We start from the raw sequence: 11248 nt of genomic DNA, 5'->3' as shown, positions 1-11248 counted from the left end.
AGAATAAGTTCTACTCCATGTATATACAGTATGTCAAAATGCACTCTACAAAAAAACAACAACAACAACAACAACAACAACAACAACAACAAAAAAACAATAACCCTACCCCAAAAATGAAATGCAGGTTGGCTTAAAACAAGCTTCTTCAATTTTGTGACTTAATATCGCTATTAATACCAATAGTATTTATACTAGTTTGAGTATCTAAAAGCTACCTTTTTCAGGTGAAAAGAATTCCTCTCACTATCTTTCCTAATAAAGGAATAAACTAATCTTTTTTTTTTTTTTGGTTTTAGAAAGTTTGCTTGGAGGCTATTATGGTTTAGATATGAGGTGTCCCCCAAAAGCTCACATGTAAGACTGTGCAAGAATGTTCAGAGGTGAGATGATTAGGTTCTGAGATCTGTAACCTAATATGTATATCTATATACATATGTATATAACCTAGTATAATATATCTATAACCTAATAACCCTGATAAGGGTTCCGTGAATGGCAACTGAAGGCAGGTAAAGTGTGGTTGCAGGAAGTAGGCCACTGGGGCGTGCCTGTGGGTGTATGTTTTATCCCTGATGGGAGGAACTCTTTCTCTGCTTGCTGGCTATAGAGAAAGGGGCAGCTCCTTTTTTTCTTTCTTTTTTTTAAAAATTTTTTGTTTGTTTTAATTAGTCATACGTGCAGTAGAATGCACTTAGATACTTTGATATATCCTACATAGATGGGATATGATTTCTCATTTTTCTGATTATACATACTGTGGAATCACGTTGGTCATACAGTCGCATACGTACATACCGTGATAATGTCTGTGTCATTCTACTACCTTTCTTACCCCCACATCCCTGCCTTCCCCTCCTTTCACTTCCCTCTACCTGATCTAGGGTAATGCTATTCTTTTTTTTTTTTTTTTTTTGCATTACTATTCTTAATACACATATACCACGATTTTTGTATCTCTGTTTGTATATAAAGTATGTTGACACCCAATTAAGTCTTCATACATGTACTTTGTATAATGACGTCCATCACATTCCACCATCCTTGCTAGTCCCCTGCCCCCTCCCTTTCCCTCCCACCCCTCTGCCCTATCTAGAATTCATCTATTCCTCCCATGCTCTCCCTCCCTGGAAACTCACTATGAATCAGGCTCCTTATATCAGAGAAAACATTCGATATTTGTTTTTTGAGATTGGCTTACTTCACTTAGCATTATCTTCTCTAACACCATCCATTTACCTGCAAATGCCATGATTCTATTCTCTTTTATTGCTGAGTAAAATTCCATTGTGTATATATGCCACATTTTTTTATGCATTCATCACTGAAGGGCATCTAAGTTGGCTCCACAGTTTAGCTATTGTGAATTGTGCTGCTATAAACATTGATGTGGCTGTGTCCCTGTAGTATGCTGTTTTTTAAGTCCTTTGGGTATAGACTGAGGAGAGGGGTAGCTGGGTCAAATGGTGGTTCCATTCCCAGTTTTCCAAGGAACCTCCATACTGCTGTCCATATTGGCTGCACCAATTTGCAGTCCCACCAGCAGTGTGTGAGTGTGCCTTTTCCCCACATCCTCACCAACATTTATTGTTGTTTATATTCTTAATAGCTGCCATTCTGACTGGAGTGAGATGATACCTTAGAGTGCTTTTGATTTGCATTTCTCTGATTGCTAGAGATGATGAGCATTTTCTCATATGTCCATTTCAGCTGTCCATTTCCCAACAGGTTACGCCCATCTCCTGAGTGACCATGAGAATCTTCATAACAAAGTGAAGATAAAGGTCATGTGCCTTGGGCAATCTATTCAGGACTGTTCCAAAGGCTAAACCTAAAATCTCCCTGGCTTCGTGTGGAGAGAAGACCCTCCTGTGTTTTTCACAGATGGCTCCCTGCACTGACATATCCAAAAAGTGTGTCACAGGGTAGATGGTCCTTGAGAGGAGGTCCTCGAGCCACCGTTGGCTCTAGTTCCTCCTGTTGTTCTGTGGGTGCTGCTCTTGTGCACACTCCTCCACGACTGATGTGCACTGCCACGAGCCCTCCCTGTTGAGTTCTCCATTTCTGTGCCAGGCTTCCTGGTTGTTGTGAGGACAGGGATGTCCATGCCAGGGCACTCACACAGACCACCCCCGGGCATTGTCAATGGATCTTTTACTTATTTATATGCAGTGCTGAGGATCGAACCCAGGGCGTCACACATGCCAGGCAAGTGCTCGACCACTGAGCCCCCGCCCCCGCCCATCCTACTTGTTTTTGAAGCAGTCAGTAACTACCAGTGTCTTTGGGCAATGTGACTTTAATTCATTCTTAAAAGCTCCTGGAAAGCCATCAGCTGAAAGGAATGCCTCTGCAGACAGTTAATATTTTTTAATTTAATTTTTATTTATTTGGTTTTTTTTGCACTGCTTGCTAGAAAAGCTCCCTACCTCAGCCCAACACCATTTCACCTCCTAATCATCACAGATTTTATGCCTGTTTTTTTCTTTTTCTTTTTTTAAAAATATTTATTCTTCAATTGTAATTAGACACAAAACCTTTATTTTATTTATTTTTATGTGGTGCCGAGAATTGAACCCAGGGCCTCGCACGTGCTAGGCGAGTACTCTACCACTGAGCCACAACCCCAGCCCGACCCCCCACCCCCGCCTTTTTTAAAAATTGTTTTTGTAGTAGTACATGGACAGAATGACTTTATTTATTTTTATTTATTTTTTTTAATGTGGTACTAAGGATTGAACCCATTGCCTCACGCATGCAAGGCCAGTGCTCTGCCACTGAGCTACTGTCCCAGCCCCCCTTTTCTTTTTTTTTTTCCTTGCAAAAAATTGGAGTGTGACCATCATTAAAGGTTAGTCTTAAAAACATTTTGCAGCTATTACTTAAAAATTATATTACCAAAGTATCTTTAGTGCAAGGTAAGGATGCAAGGAATACTTGTGAATATGTGTTAAGTACAAACAGAGTCACATCTTTTCTTCTTGACAGTTTAGCAAACATTTTTCCAGTTTGGGGAAAAAATATTAACACATTAGTTGTTGATTTGTGCATTATAATTGAAGTATTGCTTTTGAAAAAATGTACTGCAGTGTTGTGAAGTATGGACTTTCCCAGTTTACTCTCCTGTGCTTGGAGATTCTGTGCCCCTGTGGCGGTTGCCTTAGGACCCCTCACGTAAGACCCATGCACACACTGCAGCACTCTAAGGGGACCTTGCTGGCAGTGCACTGAAGGCAGATGTCCACCTGCCACTGTTAAACACTTGCTGCTCTATGCACCTTCTCAGCAGCATTAGGAGCAGAATGGTGTCATGCCATGATTAGGAAATAAAAGGCTATAGACCAATTTTTGGACTGAAAACAAAAACGGTGCAAGGATTATGTGGTGACGATGACCCTGCAGTGAAAAGTGGTATTTTTAAACTGGAGTTTTTATCATGGCCATGCCACATGATCAGTTCACTCATCTGAAGGGAAGTGCTTCACTTATTCCAGCACTCAAATATAAAGAGCAGATGAGTTTCAGAATTTGGATCCAAGAGTGGAATGAATTTTATATATTTGATAAAAACCAAAAAAAACAGTGGGGACAGTTGTGAAAGTACCAACATGAAGCCAGCTCCAGTTTTCCTGTTAGATGACGTGGTAAAGATGGGAAACTGTCTCTGATAGCCAAGTGCCTGACCAAGAGTCCTGGCCACTCTGTGTGTTCTGCAGGGTGCGGGACTGTGTGTCTGCAGCACCTGGATGCAGGGTCTTCTGCTTGCTGTCTCAGGCCCTGAGGACAGTTGGTTTTGAAGGCAGGTCTCCTGCTGTGAGTGAAGGGACAGGGTGAGGCAGCGCACATGGCCCCTGGCCCCCTGCTTCCCTTAGCCTATGTTGGCTTGTTTTTGTGTTTGTTTTGTTTTGTTTTCTAGTGGGAATTGTGGGTTTGGGGATTTGTGCTTTCAGAATTTCAACATTTGGGATTTTATTCTTTCAGGATTGTGATTTTTGGGATTTTGCTCTTTGAGGAATTTAGACTTTTAGGGATTTTATTCTTTGGGACTCTGGTGCTAGGGATCCCATCTGCTTATCTGGTTCTGACCTGCAGTGTCCTCTGGAAGGGCCAGGTGGGAGCAGGTGGGGGCAGGTAGGAGCAGGTGGCAGTGAGAGGGCGATATTCTGTCTGCCCTGTTGGTGGGTGGACACGGCTTGTGTGCATCACTTTCTATCTACCTTTGTTCTAGAATTGCCAGTCCCACAGTATTTTTTGACTATATGATATTAGGAATAATGGCAACTTGTCTAGAATTTCTTCTTGCTTCTGTAAATTAAGGTGGCTTAAGAAAGTTTGCCAGGCAATTGAAGCTATCTATAAAAGTACCTATGAAAATAATGCGTGAATTTAGATTAGATCTTGGTTCACATAAACTCAGGGCAGGGGAACAGCTCAGTGGTAGGAAGACAGAGAAGGCAGTCCTGTGGACTTGGGGACAGGGAAAGCTTACTCCATTACCTAGTCACTTTATATGGAAAGTGTTTGAGGCTTGCACGGAGCTCTCTAGGCAAGCTCACAGAGGGGTGTGAGGAAGCATCTGGCTAAGTACAGGTAGCATGCTTGGTGGGCTGGCTAAGGGGCCACAGCCTGAGAGGCTGACTGCAAAAGGAGAGAGACCGTGTTCCAGCACCGGGCCTCTAAGGTGTGTGCGTGTTTGTGTGTGTGTGTGGGGGGGGTTAACAGAAGGGAAATGTGGGGAATTTTGGATGCAGCTAGGATAATCCCTTGGGATTAAGAAATCTATTCTCTAGTCAATCCCCAGAGTTCTTAAAATAAGGTGTTTAGGGTTTAATTGCCAATTCATGTGTTTACAGTTGCAGACAATTCTTGTGAGTATGTGAATTGGATGGGGTGGCTCCCAAAGGCAGACATGCCTAACTTCACTGTTCCAGATAACAGAGGCCCTGGGACCTCCTCAGCGGCAGCGTGCTTGCAGGCACACCAGGGCCTGGTGCTCCGTTCCAGATGTCACAGGGTGATGGTCGTCAGAGCTGAGCTAGCACAATGTCCTTTCTCATGGTTCTTGCCATCACACCAGAGGAATCCCAGACACGCTGCTCAGAGTTGCAGGCACAAGTGTTTTGAAGGGATAAGAAAAAGGGCAAGGGGACACTTGGAAGGGAGAGAGTGGGTCTCCTCAGGGAGGAGAAGGATGGTGTACCCCTCCTGCCCTCCAGCCTTGTTGGGGGTCCCAGAGCAGTTTCCAGAGTTTCTCCCAGTCCACCTCCCACCGACAATAGGACGACATCCGACTTCCAAGTCCCCACTGGGCATGGTAGATGTTCAGGACAACTCTAGGGCACTTTGGATCATGCTGACCAATTCTAGTAGGAAACTGTTCTTATAGATTTTATGTTTTGAGGGAATTATCCTTATCTCCCAAGTTCTGGGACTTGGTCTGTGTAAGGGTCACAATATTCGGCCCCCCATCACCCCCATTGTAACTTGTGTTCTTCTTGTCAAAGTTTCAGACCTGTGCTTCTCCTGCAGATAACGGTTGTTTGCTCAGGAATGTAACGCAGCCTACTGACTTAAGCCAGGCAATGCTGCAGGTAGACTGCTTTTTAAAGAAAGCATGTGGGGGTCAGCACAGGCGGCTGCTTTAGAGAATTACGCCCTGTCCTCCTGCTCCCAGGGCTCAAGTCTGTCTGTTACTATCACCAGCATCAAGGGGGTGGGGAACAGAAACAAACAACAACAACAACAACAAGAGAGTGAACAAAGAAAAGGAAAGGAAACACTAGGGGAACAGCCTTTTCAAGTACCACTTTCTCTGCTTGTGTGTGGCCCCAGGCTGCCAGCCTTTAGAGAAGCCACACCCTGACCTGACGGGACTGGAGATCTAGGTCCCAGTCAGCACCTGGGGTGGGGCAAGTTTCTCCCCAGACCAGCATTGGGAAGCTGGAGCCACAGCCAGTCCCCAAGGGAAAACAGTGTCAAGACCCCAGTTCCAAACCCCGAAGACTTCTAGGAGAGAAGGAAAGAAAGAAGGGAGGAGAGAGACAAAGAGACACATTTATTTGGTTTCACATCCTGTGGAAGTGGCTGGTGGCAGTCCATCTGTCATGATCAGAGCCCAGGGAGTCACCTCCAGGTGTGGTTAGGTGGTCCAGTTCCGTCCATGCGGGACAGGATGAGTGCTGCTGCATCTCGCTTCCTCCAGGTCATAACCAACCTGTTAACCAGTTTGAGGAGAAACCTTCCATGCCTTTGCATTTCCCCAGGTGTGAGAGGCCACGGGGGGGGGGGGGGGGGGGGGGGGGGGGGAAGGTGTAGGTTTTAGTTTGAGGAGACAGGGGAAGATGGAGTCACACAGGCAGGCTCTGGTCTAAAAGGTAGATCTTAACAACATAGAATTACAAAAGGTGTCTTTTCTTTACCTATGAACTTCCAGAAACCTTTAAAAATTCCCCTTGAGTCTCCCTCATAACTGTTTGACAGAGTCTAGTAAACACCGACTTAGAGCTTAAGTGTTGATAATGAAGAGCAATCGAATATAATTTAGAAAATCAAAATAATTTTTCAAAACTGTTATTGAAATAAATTGGTAAGTGTAACATTTATTTAATCTTATTTTGTCTGAAATATGTCTATTTTAACGTGTTATTTAGATGCATGTTTTCCACTTTTTTATTCAAAAATATTTGTTTTGAAAATTAAAGTATTTTTCTTAATTTTTTAAAGGAACATCTTAAAGATGTCAAATATGATGACAAACTCTTCTCTCATTTGTCACTTGAATTGTCAGACCGAATACTATCAGCAGTCAAAGAATTTGGGTATCACCGTTATAAGTTCATTATAAAAGTATTATTTATTCAAAAGACCGGTCAAGCAATAAACGTAAGTACCCACAGACCCTGCACCTGCCTTTAGAACTGTGAGGTGTCCCCTCCCGAGGGCCTGGTGTTCACAGTGATGATCCCCAAACACTTCAGGGTCCTGAGGTGCCTCTTCAATGCAAGGATCCTTTTGTTAAATATGCTTTATTTCACTGTGAATTATGTGAAAAGTACTAACCTAGATGTAACATTTTCTCTTGATGATGTATTAACTTGTAGATTACCCTGTGTCTCAATCGTACCAGCTTAACATCATTTAAGTTAATTAGCCAGTAAATTTACTTGAGGTACTAATGTATGTTGGGTACTGAGGAAAATAGGAAGAACTATAAGACATGGGCCAGGAGTTTCCAGGAGCTTTTCTCCAGTCGAGGAGGTGAAGTGTTCCGGTGTAGGGTCTGAGGAAGCGGTGCCCGGGGTGCAGCCAGCACTGCAGGAGCCTGGGCTCCTGGTCCCAGGTGGCCCTGGGGCTGCAGCACCGCAGGCTCAGGACAGATGCCAGCTGGAGCAAGGCTGTGCGTATCATCACGATAGACCACCAGGCCTAGCAAGACCAAGCCTCTGGGGAACTGGCTGTGAATGTGCAGGAGCTGGTGAGAAAAGGGGTGAAAACTGTATTTCTGCACCATCTGCAGAGGCTTCATGGGGGACGGAACTGCATTCTGAAGCACAAGGAGGATGTGGGCAGGTGAAGGTGCTGGCCATGCAGAGCCAGCAACAGAGGCAGTCCTGGCTCCCCAGGGAAGTTCTGCCACAGACAGCACCCAGCACACATGGTGAAGTCACAGGAGGATCTAGATGGTGTGGAGTACCTAGGGAGGGTTGTGGTGGGGGAGAGGAGGGTACCAGAGGGCTGCTTGGGATTGCCTAGGGAAGGGAAGGTCCTCTGGTGTCCCGATGAGGAGGGGAACAAGCTGTGCCAGACACCCCTGGGAACAGTCCAAGCTGAGGGCACTTGGAGCCGAGGCAGGGTGACCTTGGCCTGCTTCAGCTTGTGGAAAGCAGTGTGATGTCGGGGTGGGGGGAGTGTATCAGCCAGTTACAAGGGGACAAGAACCCGCCCCGGAATTTAAGAGTTTGACACAATCGGCAACTGTTTACTGAAGCATGGGGCAGCACAGCCTGAACCAGCTGCAGGTCGGGGACTTCCAGGCCCAGGAGAGTCACCAGAGGGCCTCTCACATCTCAGCACGTGTGATGGCTGCTGCTGACGGGGGACCTGGGCTCCTCAGATGAGAGTGACCATCTTCAGGGCATGGAGCAGGATTCCTATGTAGCTCTCCAGGAGGGTGACAGCAGAGAGTGAGACTCCTGGGGGAGTCACACAAGGCCACATTTTGTTCACAGCAGATAACAAGGCCAACTCATACTCAAGGGGTGAAGAAATAGAGTCGACGAAGAATTTATGGCCATTTTAGATCCATTACCGAGAAGCAGACTACGGTGCTACATGTGAGGCTTTGAAAGCAGAGAGAAGCTGGGATTCCAGGGGGTGCCTGCCTGATGGTATCAGTTGCCTGTTGCTGCTTCTCCAAGGCAGGGTCCTAACAGGCTTTGGATGAAATTCTTCTAAGAGTGGAAAGTAGGATTCCTTACCGTGGTCTGTACCACAGTGGAGGAGGCTACATACAGAGCTGCTGGGTCCCCACTTAGGGCTTCTGACCCTGCCCCAGGACACACAGCACTAAGACTGCAGCCTTCAGAGAGGAGAAAGGGACTGAGCAGCACTTCTCTGGGTCTCTTCATGAGAGGGAGATACTGCCTTCTGAGTTGTAGGTGCACTATTAAAAAAAAAAAAAAAACTAGTGTGGATTTTAAAATGACTTCTTAATATGCTCAAATTGGTCTTTTAAAAAAATTTCTCTCGCAGATTGCCAGCAGATGGATGTGGGATGTTGCTTGGGACAGCTGGGTAGAAGCGAAACACGAGACGGAGTCTTATGTGGCATTGGCCTTGGTATTTGCTCTTTATTGTGAATAGCTCCTTACATGTACAAAAAAACAGTATTCTCCTCCAACTTTTCAAAAATAAATGAAATGTGTACATTTGTGATCCTCATAGTTCTGATCAGCTACATTCTTTCTTCAATTGAAGCTTAATTGTTTTCTTTTAATGACAAACATGCAAAAGCGAGACATTTACACTTGTGCTTACTGGTTATATTTATTAACATTATATTATCCCAAAGTAGTATAAGAGGTGGGTGTAGGTGCATAGGGAAATATTCATCATTGTTTTTGATTTTAAAAAACTAGAATTTACTAGTTTTTTAAAAGAAATTAAGATGCAGTCTTGTAACATGTCTAATGAAGTAGATATCAAGACACATTTTGGAAACTTGTAAGGGCAGCTTTGCTTTGATGATCTTTTAATATTTTGTATTTGTTCTTTTGAAAGGAAAACCAAGTAGGAAAGAAAGTGTTAATACAATTAGTTTTTCACCAACTGATAGTTTCCCTCCCCAATCAGAATGCTTACAAACGTGTGGCGCTTCCATCGTTTGTCTGTTAAGCTATTTTTAGGTACCAGAACTGAAAAACCTAACATAATTGAAGAAATAGAAACATTTTATTTCCCAAGCCATTCAATCAAGGATCCAGTTCTTTCCTCTTCCTGCTCATCTGTCTGACTTGGTGGGATGTTATCACCTTCCTGTGACACCACCAGGATGGTTCACTCCTTGGCCTGGGCTGGAGGACAACTTGGGAGGACGGAACAGTGTGAGAAAGTGGTGCCCTGTACCGTGGGGACTCCTCCCGAGGGAAGCACAGAGTGCGCTGGAGGGAAGCAGGATTCTGACAGTTACAATCTGAACTAAGAAAAGCCTGTCGGGCTCACTGCCATGAGGAAATGGTGGGAGAGGCTTTCTTTGTTTTGCTGGATTAGTCCACTGATGAGGAGAGCCCTCATTGTTGCCTAAAAGCCCTGCCTCTGCACTTTGCTTCATTGGGGATCATACTTTCAAGGTTTGGGGGTTGTTCCAGATCCAATCATAGTAGCCCATCATTATAATCAATCCTGTAAAAACTCCCCACATCCCTTTGCTCCTCTTCTTTACCTGGGAGAACTGTTCCTGAATGAACCCCGTTATCATTATCCAGGCAGCTAAAGTAGACTGAGAACACCCCAAAACCAGACTAATCTCACTCTATACCAGCTTCACTAGGCAAACCCCACATGGTATCCTATTGACTGTTCTTTCCTGCCCCTTCACTCTGACACTTTTTTTTTCTTTTTTTTTAAGTTGGAGATGGCCACAACCCCAGCCCTCCCCCCCCCTCAACTTTTTTTTCCCCTCAAACCCTCTGTATTCCTTTCTTTTATTCACTTTCAGCTGAGGTTTCACTTTGTATTTCATTAAGGAAAGTAAAATCCTTCACTTTTCCCGCCACCAGATCCCTAGAGAGCCCTGCAGCTGGATGCTGTCTTCCCTGTGGGTGGGAGGAAGTGCACCCACACCTTCTTTAGCATCTCCCCTCTCTGTGACATCAGGCTTTCCCCACCTGTGCTGGGGTTTCTTGGCAGCATGCAAACATGCAGCACCTCACCAGCCACCCTTTCTCTGATACCTTTTTACAGACTTTCAGACTTGTCTTTTTTTCTGGCTCCAGTTTCTAGCCTTCTATTCCTCAAGCCTATTCAATCTAGTTTCTGAAACCACAAGTCTACTGAAGTCCAGATTGCTTAATTCCAAGTCGTCAACCACAGTGGACGTTACTTTGTCCTCATTGTGCTCAACTTTGTGATTGACATGGTTGACCAGTCCTTCTTTCTGAAACACTTCTAGGGCTTCCGGTACCTTGAAGGTTAGCTATCTTCCTTCCCCTTCCCCACGTTACTTGGGTTTCTTCCTCACCTCTAGCTATGCCTTCCATGTGACCTCATACAGTTTTCTGTTTTTTCCCTCCATTACTGTATTTCCAGTGTCTAACTCAGAGCTTCATTTAGTAAAAGTAAGGCATTATTCGGTGAATGAATGATAACTTCCATCCCCAGCACCTAACATAGTTCTTAGTTCAGAGTTGGTAGGCCATGAAAAAAAATTTTTGTGAAATAGTTGGACATTATTATACTCATTCTACAATGAGTCAATGGAGGGCCCGAGAGGTAAAATCATTTACCTCTGACTTCACAGACAATAAATGACTTGTGAGACACATTTCAAATTCTATGTCAACCCTGATGGTTTGGTTTGTTTTTTTGTACCAAGGATTGAACTCAGGGGCACTTAACCACTGAGCAGCATCCCCAGCTCTTCTTTGAGACAGGATCTCCCTGAGTTGCTTAGAGCCCCCCTAAATTGCTGAGGGTGGCTTGGAACTCTGGAGTCTCCTGCCTCAGCTTCTGGGATTACAGGCATTTGCCA

This window comes from Spermophilus citellus (genome assembly GCF_964194105.1).
Source record: "Spermophilus citellus genome assembly, chromosome: 5".
Taxonomy (NCBI): Eukaryota; Metazoa; Chordata; class Mammalia; order Rodentia; family Sciuridae; genus Spermophilus; species Spermophilus citellus.
This window is presented reverse-complemented; position numbering follows the sequence as displayed.